The sequence below is a fragment of the Nelumbo lutea genome, chromosome 6 (assembly GCF_056320005.1).
Source record: "Nelumbo lutea isolate HS-2025 chromosome 6, American lotus-T2T, whole genome shotgun sequence".
In the NCBI taxonomy this organism is placed as follows: domain Eukaryota; kingdom Viridiplantae; phylum Streptophyta; class Magnoliopsida; order Proteales; family Nelumbonaceae; genus Nelumbo; species Nelumbo lutea.
The window spans coordinates 38808095-38826077 of record NC_142689.1 but is presented as its reverse complement, the minus strand read 5'-3'; positions in this window follow the sequence as shown (position 1 = coordinate 38826077).

Sequence of the window (17983 nt, the reverse complement as noted above, 5' to 3'; positions counted from 1 at the left end):
AAAAAAAACATAGCGCCCATCACATCTCGAAGAGACAAAAATTCCCCCTTTGAATTGAATATGATCATTTTATCTTTCACATTCCTGTTAATTTTCTCGGTCAAGATCAAAGATCAATGGTCAAACTTCAAAAGTTAGCTATCCCAAATGTATTAAGCTTCCAGATCTCTAGGTTTAATTTATATTTTTTGATTTAGTTTTATTTTACTTTTTTAAAATTAAAGAGGTCTTTGGTACAATAATGTTGTCTTGCTGCTGAGTTTTGAGTTGATCCATACAAATTTATAAGAGAGAGATTAAAGGTTTTGAAAACCATTTGAGTTGATCAATACAAATTGTTATTTCTATCTAAAATATCAAATAGTTTGATGTTTCTCCTATGCATACATTTTTTTAATTGAAATGACATTGTCATTGTACCATTGTCAAATAATTTGATGGTACAAATGGCCAAGGTTTTTAAAACCTGACAGGCAGAGAACCATTTTGAGTCCAGTTTCCGGGTTGAATGGTCCAACCGTCTGGTCCAAAGTTTGCTCTAACAAAAAAATTAAAAAAATACAAAAAACAGCCAAAAACCATTCCTTAGTCGAACTATTCAATGGTCCAATTGCCTGGGTCAGCAATTTGTTGATCAGACCAATGGTTTTTGGTCAGAAAGTGGTTTTGGGATAAAATGGAACCAGTCAGGTGACCGGTTCCCCGTTTTTTTGGTCCATCCGTTCGGTCCGGTCCGATTTTGATAACATTGACAATGGCAATGCAACGTCATTGCACCAAACACCCCTTAAGAAAGTTAAAAAAATAGATTTGAGGCCAAAATGGCATTCTTCAGCAAAAATACTACCACGTCGCACCTTGTGTTGTATGTAGCACAAAAGTTAACCTTATATACTTAGAGATCAAATCAGTCCCCCACAAGATTGCCCCCCACAGCGTCCCATAGCACATCCCCGTCATGTATTGGGAACATCTCCCGATGATGTACCAGAAATGATGATGTCATTGTTCGGAGATGTTTCCAATACACGACGGGGATGTGCTGTGGGACGTTGTGGGGGGTGATTTTGATGGGAGCTGATTTGAACTCATATACTTAGGCCATGTTTGGTTCAATTCTCATTTTTTTTTTTATTCTTACCCAAGACGAAATTCTAAAATGAATAAGAATGGGTAAAAATGGACAGAATGAGAAAATATTGGTATAAACCAAATGTTTTTTTTCTAAAAATGAATTATTTTCAGGCCGACAAGTGTCTTATGTAAAAATACTTTTGCAAAAATGCTTTCATAAAAATACTTTGATGAAAGCACTTTCATAAAAGTGCTTTTGTAAAAGTACTTCCATGGTAGTCCGCTAATAAACATCTATGGCAATAGTTTTATAGGCAGAGTTTCTTCAAAGAATGAAAATGAGCAAGATCATGGGACATGATTATTTTTCATGTTGTAGGCTATCTCAATTTTTGTGCTATGGGTTAATTTTTCACTCTAAAAAGATTGTGGCTCATAACAAGAACTTTGTAACCAAACACTCTAATGTTATTCATTCTTGCCTAGAATGAGCAAGAATTAAAAAAATGAGACCAAGAGCCGTGAATCAAACATGGTCTCAATTTCCATCCTTTTCCATTTTCACCATCTATGCAACAAGGCAATGTTTACAATAAAAATAAAAATTTCAAGGGATTTTTATAGTTCAGTTCACCCCTAGGTGTAGCTAAGATTCCTAGGAGTGGACTGAATCCTGACTTTGGAAATTAAACCCACTAAAAAAGGTTCAAGTGTTCAATTATGATACATGGAAATTAAAACGTACAATCAATCAATCAAATATGATACTGAGAAAATTCATGATTGCTTTGATTGATCAAAACTCTTTTAGTAGCATATCTTTCCGCTATTATAATTTTTTTTCATAAAAAAATAATGTTTTAAATTTTAACCATTTGGATTGATGGATCTAACCAAATCAATTGTTTTACATGTAATGGTTGAAATGGTTTGACCACTCAAATCAATAAGGATCTGAAAACACTGAAATAAGGTAAAAATCTTGACATGATCGACCAACCTGGCCCAATCCGAACAGTTTTTTTTTTTTTTTCCTAGCTTGATTTGGAATTAATATTGCTATGTTCCAACTTGGGTTTGATTCATCTGTGTGAATTCAACCAGAAAATTGGGATGGACTAGTATTGTGCTGAAATTAGAAAATCTAACCACTAGAGTAAAACTAAAATGTTATAATTAACAAATAATTATTAGGTCAACCAAATGAGATTCAGACCTTCAACCTCCTTTTTCATTTATTCTTACTTATTAGATAGCTTTTATTGGACTGGCTACTAAAAGTTGAAAGTCCATGTTCGCCTGCATTGGTTTGACCGGCAAAATATAAAATAAAAACAATATAATATATAATAAAAGGATTCGATCATGATATTAAAAAGATATGATATCTGAAAATTTTCTGACTAAATCAATAGTCAATCAGGTGTCATTTATCAAAATTCAAGGGTGGATTTTGATTGATCATAACTCTTTCTATACCATGTCTTTTCCCTATGATAAGTAAAAGGCATGATATTGAAATAGCTTTGATCAATCAAAGCACTCTGTAAGTTTTGATTAATACCATCTGATTGGTTATTTCTTTTATGATGTCAATCGATTGGCTGTGAAGTTTTTCGATATCCTGCCTTTTTGGTATTGTAGTTGAACCAATAAAATCATGCGAGCGGGGAGGGTAAATCAATAAAGAGGGAATGTTTGGAAGCTTTTGCCAGTTGCTATGTGAGAACTAGTGAATTTTACACAACTTTTTGTCGTGCTTTTGGAGGGAACGATAGGGTCCGCAGCAGGTGTATTTTTTTTGAGATTACACTTCCCGCAGAGGTGGTTGCAGTTTTTGTAGGGTTCAATTTGCGCCCCACAAGGGGAATGTCCCACAGCGCATTCCCGCCTTGTATTGAGAATATCTCTCGATGATGACATCGTTGAATTTGATATTATCATCAGAAGATGTTTCCAATACACGGCGGAGATGCATTGTGGGGCGCTGATATGAACTCCAAACTTGAAACTCCCCAGTGATTGTGTGTGATGAACAAGATATATTGAAAGAGTCTTAATTAATTAAAATTTATTCATGAATTTTGATAAATAACATCTGATTGGTTATCACATCTATGATACTAATTAATTGGTCAATAAATTTTCAAATATCATATCTTTTCAAGTAAAAATTTGGACTATTTTCTCACATAAGTGTTACTCTTGTACGTAGATAAATACTTTTTCAGGGAAGAGAGAAATTAGCTAAACTGCTGTGAGACTAAAATGCTACCATCAGGGTATTTGTGGAAAATTATCTAACATATTCAATTAACATTTTCGCACAAAATAATATAGACATCAAATCAAATTGGAACAAGTAAGCTTTTTTAGAAAGGTGGCTAGCGACGAGTTACGACAGTCGTCTCCTGGTCGGTGCCACAGAAAGGACTGAGATGGAGATCTGACCAACGTAAGCAATTACATCGTTGTTATGGAGCTCGGCCGGCCCAGGAAAAATGCAAAAAGGGAAAAGGGAATTTCAGAAAGTGAAAGAATATCGTGAAAAATGAGAATTCGCATCAGCGCCCGACTACCGGTGGATTCGAACTGAGCTGAGCTGAGCCGAGCCGAATAGTATAAGGCTCCAGTTCAGCTCGAGACTGTTTTATAAGACTTGAGTTTGGTTTGACTTATAACCTTGAGTTCAAGTAAAAAATTCATAAATTTGAGATCGATTATGAGAAAAAATATTTTATAAAAATAAAGAATTATATATAAAAATATTTTTTATTTGATACTAAAAAATTAAGAATTATAATATTTTTATTATATATATATTCGAGCTGGCTTATAAGCCTCATGAGCAGGGTTCTATTAAGCTCGTTTTTTAATCGAGCCTGTGAATTGGGTTCGAGCTCAGTTCATCTCAGTGGTGATGGTTTATAAATTCGGATTTCCTACCCACACAAACTTTGTTCATGTCTACTCACATAATATCGCAGTTATACATGAAGAATATCTCATTTTTATATAGTATTATGAAGAGGGAGATGTTTCTCGTGAGTAGAAGATCCAGAGTGATGGCTTTTTAGGGCTTTTTTTAACTCTCTAATTTCTATTGGTTTCATGTCAAACCTACAAGCGTAATTGTTATCATTTTGAAGACTGGTTCCTTCACTTCACTTTGTGTATGTGGGGATACCCGTGTCTGCTTTCCTCTTTTGGAATTAACTCAATTTGGCATGACATTAGGAACGTGGTTGGTTTCATTTTTTTTATGTATTTGTTGTATTTTGGTTATTACTTCTTACTTACTGCTTTGTTATTTTTGCTTATGTTCAGTGTTGATTGAAACTGGCTGGTGAGATTGGGTAATGAATCAACCGGCTAAGACTTTTGTATGTGAAGGTGGCTGAATGGCTCAATCATGGGTCAAATCAAGGTTCAAATTATGTAAGGCTTCGTTTGATTTACGGAAATAAGGGTTTGGAATCAAATTGGAATGGAATATTTGGATTCTAACTGTTTGGTTGAGCAGAATTAGAGTTTCATTTTTATTCCTGCTGAAATGGCATTCCCCTTTTGAAGGAATGGCCATTCCCTATCCCTTTCTTGGGAATGAAATCCCATTAATGCTGATTCCCATTCCCATTCCTGTCTTAACCAAACAGACTATGGGAATGGACCATTTTAATTCCGATTTCGGAGGGTTTTGATTCCAATTCTCATTGCAAATTAAAGGGACCCTAAATGTTTTACAACTCGTATCATTTTTTAGGTCATTGGTTTTGAAAAAAAAGGCTAATCAAACATCAGACGTTGTCTATAAAAATAAATTTCAGAAGTGGAGCTGATGTGACACCGTTTTTTAGTATCAAACTCCTTGTTTGTGAAGGAGTTTCACCATTTGATCTACTTAGTAGGCCACGGGTTAAATCAAAGTTCAAAATATTGAGATGCATCAGTGTGTATTTTACACAACATGCATCGTTTTTTCAGTTGTTTTAAATGATGAATTATAACCTTTCATCTCATTTTTTTTAATTCATTTATGACCTGCCATTTCGAATAACAATTAACAAAGGGGGTTAGAGAAAAAGAAAAAGTACAGGAGTTTGGTTTGATTGAAACTCTATATACAAAGTGTATCAATACTTTAAATAGTTTGTATATAGACTTTCATATACACTTTCGTAGTTTGTATATACACTTTCATACTTTATATAACTATATAACTATATATATATATATATATATATCATCAACAATTTTAGTAATAATATATCAAATAATGTTTGAGCTTCCAAATTAGTAATAGCTCATCTCTATATATTAAATTGTCGTTGAATCAATGAGTTTGATAGATCATTGATAATCTATTTATAATTCTTTCTTGAAATGAAAAACATTTAAACCGTATAAAAACATTATTTGTGTTTTTTTTTTTTTATAATTTTCTATAAGTAATTAGAACAGCCTATAAAAATTGTCAAAAAGTTCAGAAAAGTAAGCATTTTGCCTTAGTAAAATGTTTATTATCCTTTTTCGGTTTTTTTATATTTTTTGTCACTTTCATAAATGACCAAAATAATTCATATTTATAATACTTATTTTTATTTAATATAATGAATATATAATATTAAAAAATGCTTATTTTTCTACAATTTTTATAGGTCCAATTAGGATAACAAACAACGATACCACAAATCAACTAGTATCATAAAAGTAGTAACCAATTAGGTGGTATATATCAAAACTCACTGTAGGGTTTTGATTGGTCTCTGACAATATAGATTTTTCCTTTTCTATATTTTCTCTATAACTTCATTTATATTATATAATGAAGATAGTATATATTTTTTGATATATTTAAAAAATACAACTAAGAGGCTAAAACGTTAGAAAGGTGAGCTTTTGCATATTTTTTTGTTTGACAAATCTTTTTTGAAAGATCTTCTAGCAGATTGACTGGCAAAAGATGATGTGAATATTTACATTAAGATGTTAGCAGTCTGAACACCATTTGGTTAAGGTGCATCTTCCCATGCGTTTTTCCACATGAAAAAGGTGAAAAAGTTCCACTTGAAGCTTCACGAAAATAATCCAAAATAGGTTTTGTGTGTCCTTTTTGAGTGACATCTTTTGATGATTTAAATATTTTCCCAAACTATCGAACTTGTAAATAACAAACAATCCACACGGAAACCGAGCCAAATATACGCAAATCTAACATATCATATCATAAAAGGAATAGCTCGAAACAAAAGAATGCCCCACCACCCATACTTATCCTTTTATCACCTGCTCTGAGTTGCTAAAACTTGTCTATTCATTCTTCGACACGACATTATTATGACTTCACAGAAATAACACTACCATCATCATCATCAACCAACCATGTTGTCTCGCTTGTTAGTATATATGCAGATGGTTTTAGAATTTTATATGCAGATGGGGAATGTTAACTTTCATTTTCATGGCTTTTGAGGGATAAAGGTAGAGTGGAAGAATTTGATCAATTATGATAGATAGCTTGCTTGTTTTAGAACTTTAGAGCATTATATTAATACATGAAGGTGTATTTTTGACTTTTAAGGTCAAGTTCATACCTCGTGTAGAATGGAATTATTAACCTCGTGTAGAAATTAAAGGTCAAGTTCTATTTATAGCTTGACATAATGGCATGGTCTCAATGCATGCGTTTAGACTCAAAATTTAAGAGTGACCATCTGGTATTTTGTTCCACCACGATATTATTGATTCATATATTCAAAAGATAGCATGTTTGTTAAAAGGATATTATCATTATGATTTTTTCATATTTTTCTTAAATTCACCATGAAATCTCCACATATTCCATTTTCAGTAAGTTTTATTGTCCAAAACTCATCTTGCCATTCGTTAATAAAAATTGTTCACATAAAGGTTTGAGTATTTTACATGACCAAACTACCCTTAAATGATTAATCAATCAACCTTATTATATATTTGTATGACAAAATTACCCCTAACTGTTGTATGTTTAATCGGTATGAACCCAAGCTCGAGTTAAGGGTAACTTTGTCATAAAAAATATTCAATAAGCTTGATTGGCGGCCATTCATGGGTAGTATGGTCATGTAAATACTCAAATGCTTATGTGGGTAATTTCTATTAATGATCATTAATGATGATCTAACATAAATCTTAACAAAGGGTAGGGGCCTCTCTTGATGAGGTTTTGAAAAGTTATGGTAAGTTTAATAGAAATGGAAAAACAGTCATGGCGAGTTTTAGATAACATCCTCGTCCAGGTGTAGGCTTCTATCCTCGCAATGTAGGCCTCTCCGTCTTCTGCTAAGTTGGTGCACTATATTGCGTCCTGTAAATGTGATTTTGACCTCTTGATGAATGACATCTTCATTGATGGGATTCACACGATTCTACCATTGTGCTGAATAGAATGTGGTATGTTGTGCGACTCCGAACAACTTGGAATTCTTGATTTGTGAAATTTGGAGTAGAGGTGTCAATTGGATTGGATTTGGTTCAACCTAACCCAGTCCAATGAGAGTTCACTTACAAATGGTCTGGGCACAATCTAATCCAAATCTAATACAAATCCAATCCATTAAAATGTAAATGGGTTGGATTGGATCCAATCCAAACCAAATGAAATATAAAAAATTATATAAAAAAATAGAACATTTAAACAATTACAAAACTATATTAAACTGAAGAAAATATGAAAATTATAAAAAAATACCCTTTTGGCATTGAAAAGACACTTTTGTAGAAGTGCTTTGATAAAAGTACTTTTGTAAAAGCACTTTTATGAAAGTACTTCGCAAAAATTCTTTTGTAAAAGTACTTTCGCAAAAGTGCTTTTATAGAAGTACTTTCGTATAAGTGCTTTTGTAGAAGTGTTTTATAAAAGCATTTTTATAAAAGTGCTTTTGTAAAAATGCTTTCATAAAAGTGCTTTTCTAAAAGTAATTTCATATTTCATATAAGTACTTTTATAAAAGTACTTTCGTAAAATGCTTTTGTAAAAGTGATTTTATAAAAGTACTTCCATAAAGTACTTCCGTAAAAGTGCTTTTATAAAAGTGCTTTTGTGTAAAAGTACTGTTATAAAAGTGCTTTTGTAAAAGTGTTTTTATAAAAGTATTTTTGTAAAAATGCTTTTGTAGAAATATTTTCGTAAAATTACTTTTATAAAAATGCTTTTGCAAAAGTGTTTTCGTAAAAGTACTTTCATAAAAATACATTCATAAAAGTGATCGATTTCAAATTGGATAAGGATTTGACCTCATAATCGAATTATTGAAAATTTGGTTTAGGTCCAATTCAGACCAATAAAAATATGAACCAATTTATTTTAGATTGACCTAATCCAATAATTATAATGGAACGTCTAAATCTGATTTAATAAGGTTTGGATTGGATTGAATCCAATACAAAAGCGCTCAATTAATACCCCTAAATTGGAGCAATTTGAAGAGAGGAAGGTTAATTGAACCCTTGGTAGGTGGGATATTCCCATTGGAGTCCATCACTTCCATGGGTAGATCAGTGATTGAATAATCAGGCACACCTATCAATTGCAGTGTGTGGATTGAAATCAAGTCTACAGAGATGCCTTGGTTAATCAACACGTAACTCATATCCTCCCACCTTACGTACAACGGCTGGTTGTGGGCAGCATCTAGCTGTAGCATGCCATTTATTGAAAATTTGGTGTTGCATGTTTTGGTGCTTCGGATGTGTGCTGGATCCCTGAATATCTCCACTAGCACTTTAATTGTTGACTACCTTACTGCCTTGTTCGCCCCTTTCTTCATGAAGTAGCCATTCAATTCATTGCTTTTGTAGGAATCTCATAAAGAGTGTCGGGGGTGGCCGACGGGGAGTTCACTACCCCTACCACATTAATGCTTCCTACTAGTGGTTGGAGAGGGGATTGATGTCTTATTTTGTGGATTGTCTTTTCAAGAAATAATCCATTTTAAACTTATTTGTGAAGGTTCTTCGTTGACTAAAACATTCCATGAAGTCATGGACGGATGGTGTTTTAGTGGAATTCATGTTGGGAAATTAGGGTCATTAAAATTTGGAGGAGAGGTTCTGAGGTGTGTCTGAAGACACTGTCTTTATAATGTTATTTTCTCTCACTCAGATCAATTGAGTTTGTTATTGGGTTATAGATAAATCCGTTCTCAAGATACAATAGAGTTTTGGGCGAGAGTCTACAACCAACAAAGTTGAAGAGTCTCCAAAGAAACATTTTGTGAAACAGTAGCAGATCAAACTGAGAGAGACGAGTGATTTCGAAAACTTGTGTGTGCAATTGCTTGATTTGCGCTCTTTAAATAATCTATGAAGAGTCATGGAGCAGAGGAAGGTGTTGGTTCAAAAAAGATTCATTGAAATTGTGACAGTTAAAAGGTAGTTAACAGTTGACTACTAACTTTGAATAGTGTCTCTTGATCATATTTGATTGAATCATGGCCGTTGAAACATCAACGGTTAGCCTCGCACCAAAAGTGTGCCTCTAAAGCTCCTCATTGCGCCGCACACATGCGCGCACACGCGTGCACATGCGTTGCATGGTCACAAGCTTCCATACTCTCTCCTCTTTATTTCTTAGGAGTATAAATAAGCTACTATTTAAAAATTCAAAACAAACATTGTAATTTTCCAATGTGAAACAAGTTAAAAACTGATTTTAGTAAGAGAAAAAACTATTTTCCAAGATATGTGTACAGGTGTATTTTTCATATAATTAATCAATCAAACCTCAATTAAATTTAATCTCTAATGAGATTAAAATCCAACAATTCGTACCACTACTTGCCATGAGGTGGGGGTGGTGTGGTCTTATGACTCGATCTTCTATAAATTTGTTCATAACTAAAATTATTCATTTTTGTTACATTCAAAAGGCGGTGGTGGGGGTTGTGGTGGCCCATCATCTCTTTTTCTGGGGGCGAAACCACGCCCGGTGTTTCTTCCAGTGGTGCATTGCTTCTTGTCAACCACACCCTGCGTCTGTTATGCTTCAAGGAAGGTGTCTATTGTAGTGGTTGTCCTTCAGCGCACTTCTAGAATTGTGAAAAGAAAGCTTGGTAGCTCATGATTTTCTATGCCAATCCTGTAGGTTGGCCTCATTCTTGGCACACAGTGTTCCATGAATTCTTTCTCAGTCACTCGTTCATCCAGTACGGTGTGTCTTGCTTTCTAGAACCACATTACATAGTTCAGTAGTCCCTCTCTGGTTCTTTGCTCAATGTTGTATGGACATGTGGTCATGCACTTTTCTATGGTAAATCATTTTGTGACAAATTTCTCCATCGATCGGTTCATCCCATGAGTTGATGCTCTTGTGGTTAAGCTCATGAACCAGGAGTTTGCAAGCCCTGTTAATAACTTGGAAAACTCTCTTACTTTGAGATTTCCATTTAGTGTAAAAGCACCCATGGAGTCCTCAAACTTACTAATGTGTTCATGGGGTTTTCATGCTAGTTGTTGTACAAGGTCCATTGTTAAGGAGGGTTGTATCTTGCTGGGTAGGGTTTCTTGAGAGGTGGTTGGAGTGGGGTTTTTAAGGAAAGATGAGGTTTGGGTTTGGATTTGGTTTGAATAAGTGATGCTTTGGACATACTCGTGAAGCTTAGCCCAGTTGGCCAATGGTTCAGTTCAGATGGTTCAACAATTCAATGTCAGACCTGTACAGGTCCTTGTTATCATTGTGAGCTGAACCTCTATGTCATTTTATCATTCAAACATAAATACCTTTTGCATTTGGTTTATGGCATATTTATTCTTTGTTGATTTGGCAGATTGAAAATTATGATCCAAATCGAATGTCTTGAGTGTGATGCATGTTTATATAAGCAAATATTCAGATGCAATAAGGATAATTTTGTTAATTTTCTTTTATTGTGTTTTTTTTGTAATGAAAATACTTGTGTAAATGTGAATATTAAACAAAGATTACTATGTATATTTTGTGTAAATTTGTAAAAATATCCATCAAACAAATTCAGGTGAGCAAATTTTTTTGAATTAAAAGCAAACATTTTAGCCGCGGCCTAATAAAACCGTTGCTGAACATGTAACAGTTTTTAGCAACAGTGAATAATACAACCGTTGCTATTTCCATCTATTTATACACATTTAGCCACGGATAAACCCGTTGCTATCTCAATCTGTAGCAACGGTACATTATAAAACCGTTGCAACAGATGTTGCGATTGGCAATGATTAAAACCGTGGTTATATGTATACTTTTAACCACGATGTACAACAACCGTTGCTATAATTTCTAACCACGGCAACATCCCCTACGAATAGCAATGGTGTTTAGGGGTTTTAACAAAGGCTTTGTCCGTTGCTAAAACTGATTTTTCTTGTAATGAGTGTTGCGAAGGCGGAGGGTGGTTCTTTGGTGCACAGGGGTCTATGGGGCACTAGTCTAGTATGATGGGTTTGGGAAGTTGGTTGTAGCACCTTGTGGGGCTGGTGCTGATCCATTGTGCCCTTGGGGGGATCTGGGTAGAGAACTAGGTTGATGGTGGTGGATAGATGTAGGGAATTGTTGAGGGTGGTTGAGAGCCCTTATTAACATTTTCTTAATTTCTACTTAGTGGCGTTCAAAGGAGTTGATGCAACATATTTTCTGAAGGTTGGGTTGCATGATGTCCAGCCTATTCTTAACCCCAACAATGCGATCCATGAGGTTATATGCCTTGTTGGCAAGGATTGAGGTGTAAGTCGGGTTGTGCTGGGCTGGCACGATACGACTCGTGTAAAGTGTGGATTGAGCTAGGCTGTGCTTCTCTCGATCCCTTGGGATACTTTGGGGGTTGGCTTGGTACGATCCATGGCCTAAGTTCGTGCAGGCTCATGCCGTGTCGTGGGCTAGGCTAGTCCATGGGTCAAACCTTGGGCCAAGTTGGGTCGTGAGCCAAGCCATTTTTTAACAAATTAAAAAAAATGATTTTTTTATATAAATTAGAAAAATAGACAAAAATTAAAAAATATCTTAAAATTTTATTTTATATAAAATTTGAAATATAAATTGTTTATTTATGTAATAATAAACTAAAATAATATAATAAAATTGAAAATAAAATTATATATATGAATATATTATATAATTATTATATAGCATATATAATATTATATATGTATGTATGTATGTATGTATGTATTGGTCGTGTTGGGTCGTGCCGGTACGCTGGCTTGGGGTGCTCACGATGGGGTATTTTTTCAAATTAAACCGACCTGATTGGTTTTTTAAATATCCAAACCGAAACTGAACCGATGCAACTAGTTAACTAGTGGACCAGTTAACCATAGTTTGGTTTTCTGGTAACCGAACCGTGGGGTATTTTTTCAAACCGAAATTGAACCAATGCAGTTGGTTAATCGGTGGATCGGTTAACCACGGTTCGGTTTTTTATGCACTTAAAATAAAAAACTACCTAAAACTGTCGATGGTTGTTGTCAGTGCTGGATTGGTTAGTGCCAGTGGTTGTTGTCGGTTATCGCCTGAAGTGAGAGCTTGAGAGGTGGTGCTTGGCGGAGCTGCAAAGAGGAGAGATGAGAGAGACAGAGACAGAGAGAAGAGAGATACATAGATGGAGTTGGTGCTTGCTTGCTAGCGAGGCGGTGATCGGCGTTGCCACTTGGTGCTGGTGGTTGGTGAGGGCCGCGCAGTGGAGATGACAAGCAAGAAGAGAGAGATACTCACTCAGACACTCATAGAGAATAGAGAGACAAGACACTAGGGGAGAGACGGAGAGGTCGTCGGTCGAAGGAGGACCGATGCCGGAGGAAAGCAAAGGGAACTGCGGTGCTAGTTGCCGAACTGGCCACTTGGGATTGGGGTTTGGCCGTCTGGGGAATACGAAGAGTTGAAGACTAAGAGAGACTGGGAATGAGAAACAGAGAACTGAGAGAAGATATTAGGTTTAGGTTTCGAACTTCGAAGAGACAAATAGAGAAAGTTGAAAGGTTTTGATTTTCAAAGAGACCGAGAGACTAGCAATGTTCGGTTTTCAATTGAAATAAAATATAATATATTTCAATTTTCAATTGAAAGGTTTGAAGAGAAAGTCTCAGACTGTCGAACTTTTTTATTCGATTTTCAAAAAAAAATACAATATATAATATTATATAACTGGTTAACCAAAACCGAATCGAAACTATCAGTTTTTTAAGAATATCGAATTGATCGGTTTGGTTTTTCCGTTTTTTTTGCTCACCCCTAACACCGGCCGCAGACGGCATAGCTTGCTCAGTCGTGTCATGTTGTACCAGCCCAAGGACCTGAAACTCCGACCCGATTTATACCTTTATGCAAGGATCTCTGGTTTGTCATTATCTTCATAGTTGTATTATGTGTTGGTTTCATTCTGTTGGACTGGTTTGATGTTCTCGATAGGATTTTCAACAATGAGGGTAAGATTGATCCTCTGAACTTCTATCTCTGTGATCAAGGAAAGAATCAAAGATTTTAATGTGAATGAAAAGATAAGGCAATAGTGTGGATCTACCTAAAAGACAATAGATGGCTTTGAGAAGAGGAAGAAAGTTGCAGAAGGGATATAATGGAGAGTGGGAAAAAGGTGAGGGAAGCTTTGAGACTCCCTATTTATAGAGGAATATGCCTAACAGAATTGGAAAACATATAATAAAAAGGGAATTTCCCTAAAGCGGGAAGTTTATTATTTAGTTACATATAGGACAAAAAAGACAAAGGAGAGTTTTGTCACGTGCCACTATAGAGATTTTGATTGAAACATTAATTTTCTAGTTTGCCATTGTGGGTCTTTTACATATTATACTACTGTATTGTAGCGCTTAGGTAATGTGTCATAATAGTTAAGGTTTAAAGTATTCATAGTGTATTGGCCTATATCGGTACTCTTTTTTAAGTTTTATTTAATTTTATTTGAAACTGGTTCCAAAGGATTAATTTAAGACCTAATTACCTTCTGAACCATAGTCTGACCCAAAACAATACTTAAAAGGACGTATGGAAAAGCTATCAATACGATGAAGGGTTAGATCGTAGCATAATATTGATATCAACAATCCAATGCATCTCATTATGGGTGTCCCTATTTGTTGTGATTTAAGACGTTAGTAGGACTACGCCGTAAGAATTTTCAGGCTATATGAGCCATGATTGAGTGTTCTTCAATGGAGTTATTTTCTTATTTAGAAAAACTTGGGTTTATTATGCTATGTGGGTGCATTCCAATTTCGGTTGTTTATAAGACGTGAAAAACTCATTTTGGGTTGATTTCAAGAAGCTCCAACTAAAACTTTCCGTGTCTTCCAGGTTTTAATCTCACGCAAAAAGACTTGAAATGATGTACGGAAAGATGTACATCTGCCAAACAGTTTTCGGATTGCCCAGATCTTATGTCAAAAACTTAATGCATCTATTGACCGTCAGACTTACGAGAAGATCTTTTCAAAAAAATTTGTCAAACGGGTCCTTACTTAAGCGTTTATATAGGAACTAAATCCTCGACGGTCAAATTATTTACCCATTCAATCTAAACAACAATTGTTGAGCCAAATTTTTATTTTAATTATTTTTAAAATTTTTATTTTATTTTAATTATTTTAATTAATTAAATGGGCCGACAGATTCGTTAAGACTTCGGAGGTAAGTAAGGACTAAGAAAGTTTGAATGTTTGACTGAAAAGCTAGGTAAATAATATAAATATATGTAAGCGAATCAGATGAAGGAACCTACTTTAATTTGGCAAGGGGAAGTGAGATTCGCATGCTGACGATGAAAACCTCTGTACCATCCTCGTGTTTTGGGCTTCCCTACGATGACAATTTATAGTCATAAAAAGTACAGACCGCCCCAGAATTGAACGTGTTCCTCTACTTTGTTGGTCAGCCTATCCCATTGACTCTAAATTTGAACCGATTTGAAATTTGGCTTTGTCAAACCGAAAGACCTAACCCAGTTTCCTTGTACAACAGTTCTACGTACCCTAACCCAGTTTCAAGTTCAACCATCTCTCTTTGGACGTTCAGAGAATCATGTTTTATTCACATAATCAGCTTTAACCCAGATCAGCCTATTCTTCGGAACAAGCTTGTCTCTCTCTCTCTCTCTCTCTCTCTTAGTGGCTGAATTCAAAGTAAGCATCAGGATAATGTGATGACTCCGGAGCTACAACATCCAACATCCAAGGCGCGGTGTTAAAAACATGTTATGTTAATTAATAATTAAAAAGCAGTTGATTTAATTGATCAGATTCATCTTACTTCTTCTGATACAAATTTGAAATTAGAGCGCGCAACTACTATGTAGAAAAAAATGGTATTTGACTTTGCTGAACAGAAAGAAATAAACAGATCAGTGATGGAAATAAATTCAAAATATCATTTGTCCTACTGTTTTAGTGCCATGGTTTTCAAAATCGGACCGGACTGGATGGTTGGGGGTTGGAAAAATCGGGACCTGACTGGTTCCGTTTCCTCAAAAACCGAATTTTCTTTTAAAACTGTTGATTTTGATCAACGAACCATTAAATCGGATAATTAACCGTTTTGACCGTTTTTTATTTTTCTGTCAGAATGGGCTGAGCGTTCGACCCGATAACCAGACCCCTGACTGTTTTTATTCACCATAACCAGTCTTTAGTATAGATAGAAGGACCACTTATCTTGAACACATCTGTTGGTTTTTGAATATGCCGTTGGATTGTCCAACAATTTCTAAGCGAACACCAATGATTTTAGAAATGTCGTTGACCTGGATGGTAAACTGTTTGAACTAGGAATTAGTCATTCGAACAAGAAATTACTCATGGTCCTAGGTAGGTTGGGCTTGGGCCTTGCTTTTGCCAAAATTTGAATGGGCCCAGCCCGAAGCCTAAGCCCAAAATAGTGTGAAGTCCTGAATTCTAGCCCGTGAATAGGCCTAGTCCTAGGTCCAGTTATGCCTAGACCATCATTTGCTAAAGATCATTGAAAAAGTCAAAAAAATTACTAACCCAGATGGTCGAACAGTCAACTCTGTTAATTGTTCACAAGTTACAATTAAGGCCCTGTTCGCTTTTCGATAAGTTATTTATCCGGGTAAATGTAGTTACCTAGGTAGGTTTTTCCTGGGAAACACTTACTTGGGTAAGTGCATTTACCCATGTTCTTTTATTTCTCATGTAAATAAGGCAATGACCATTTTAGTCATAAAAATCCATAATTAAAAATGGCATTTTTGTCCCATTCAAGTGTTGGCAACTTTCCCCATAGGTGGGAAAGTTATTTACCCACCTAGGAGATGGGTATCCAGGAAAATAAACTTTCCCTGGCTCCCACATAAATCTGAAAAAAGAACATGGGATTCTTGGTCAACGGGAACCAAAATCCCATTGACCAACTTCCCCCCTCTCAAAATCCAAAAAACGAACGCCCCATAAATTTAAAAAAAAAAAGAAAAATATAAAAGAACATTTCAACCCATGCAATGGTTTTTCCCTAGGGTTTACCAGATCAGAGAGAAAGACTCTAAAGTCTCAACAACTGGATTCAATGGCAACCCAGGGCCACGGTTTTTAAAACCAAACCGGTGACCAAACTGGTCAGGGCACCATTTTATGATTCGGCGGTTCAACCATCCGAGTCAAACAGTTCGACCCGTGATTTCATAAATAAATAAAAAAACAAAAAATGCTTATATATAATTAAAAATACTATAGAAATTTAAATAAAATACAAAAAATACAGAAAAAATTCCAAAAAATACAGAAAAAAAATCCAAAAAAATATAAAATTTTCCAAAAATTATAGAAAAAATATGTAAGCAAGAATATGTAATGAGCACCTATTTTTTGAGAAGAAAAAAGCATATTAGTTCAGAAAAAATTATCTGAACATATTTTGAGAAGAAAGCATAAATTTCATATCAAAACATATTTTGAGAAGAAAAAAAAGAAAGAAAATTCAGAAAAATATAGGATGAGACCCTTTTTTTTCATAGGAAGCGAAGAATAAGAAGGATAGAAGAAGAAGAATGTTGATTTGATAAAATTTAAGATATTCCTTGCTTATTCTAACTAATGAACCAAAAGAATTCAAAAAATCAATTAAATCACAAAAAAAATCAAAAAGAAATTATACCTTTAGGGATTCGCTGTTGTGGGATCGGGCAGTCTGCCGTTGCTGCAAGTCGATTGCCGTCCACCGCTGCTGTAAGTCGCTTGCCGTCTGCCACTGCAAGTGCTTGGGTGACTCTTTTCACCACTGCAAGTTCACCGATCGCCATCGGTATGTGTCGCTGTTAGATGCTGGAGTTGATGGTTGCCGCAGGTGGTAGGGTGTGAGGGTTGAGACTTGAGAGGACTGAGGAGTGAGGAGGGAACTCGGGAACCCTAAAGGCTAAACCAAATAAGGGACTGGGATTGGGATTCAAAAATTGAACTAGTTGGGATATAATTGGCATTTTATTTTTTGTTTTTTATTTAAAACATTAAAAATAAAAAATATTTACCCGCAAACTGCTGCCCAGGTCGAACGGTTTAGCGGTCCGACCGCCCGGGTCAGAAATTTTTTGACTTTTCAACGTTTTTTTTTTCAAATTTCTGGTTTTTAATAAAACCGGACCTGGATGGCTGACCAGCTATCGATTTTTCCGGTCTGACCATCTGGTCCGGTCCGGTTTTGAAAACCATCCCCAGGGCTATGACAATTGGTGGAGGCCATCGAATCCCTTTTTCTCATGCCGACCACCGGCAACAAAGGATTTGGGCTTGTAGTAGTGACCAGCTCCCTCTACCTCTTGTAACTCACTGCAATGGCAACCAAATCCCTCTTTCTCTTAAACTCTTGCACTGGGTGAAAGACGATCATCAAGTGATCGTTATGTTCCAAAAGTCCAACAGAAGGGATGGTAAATTTCAAAAT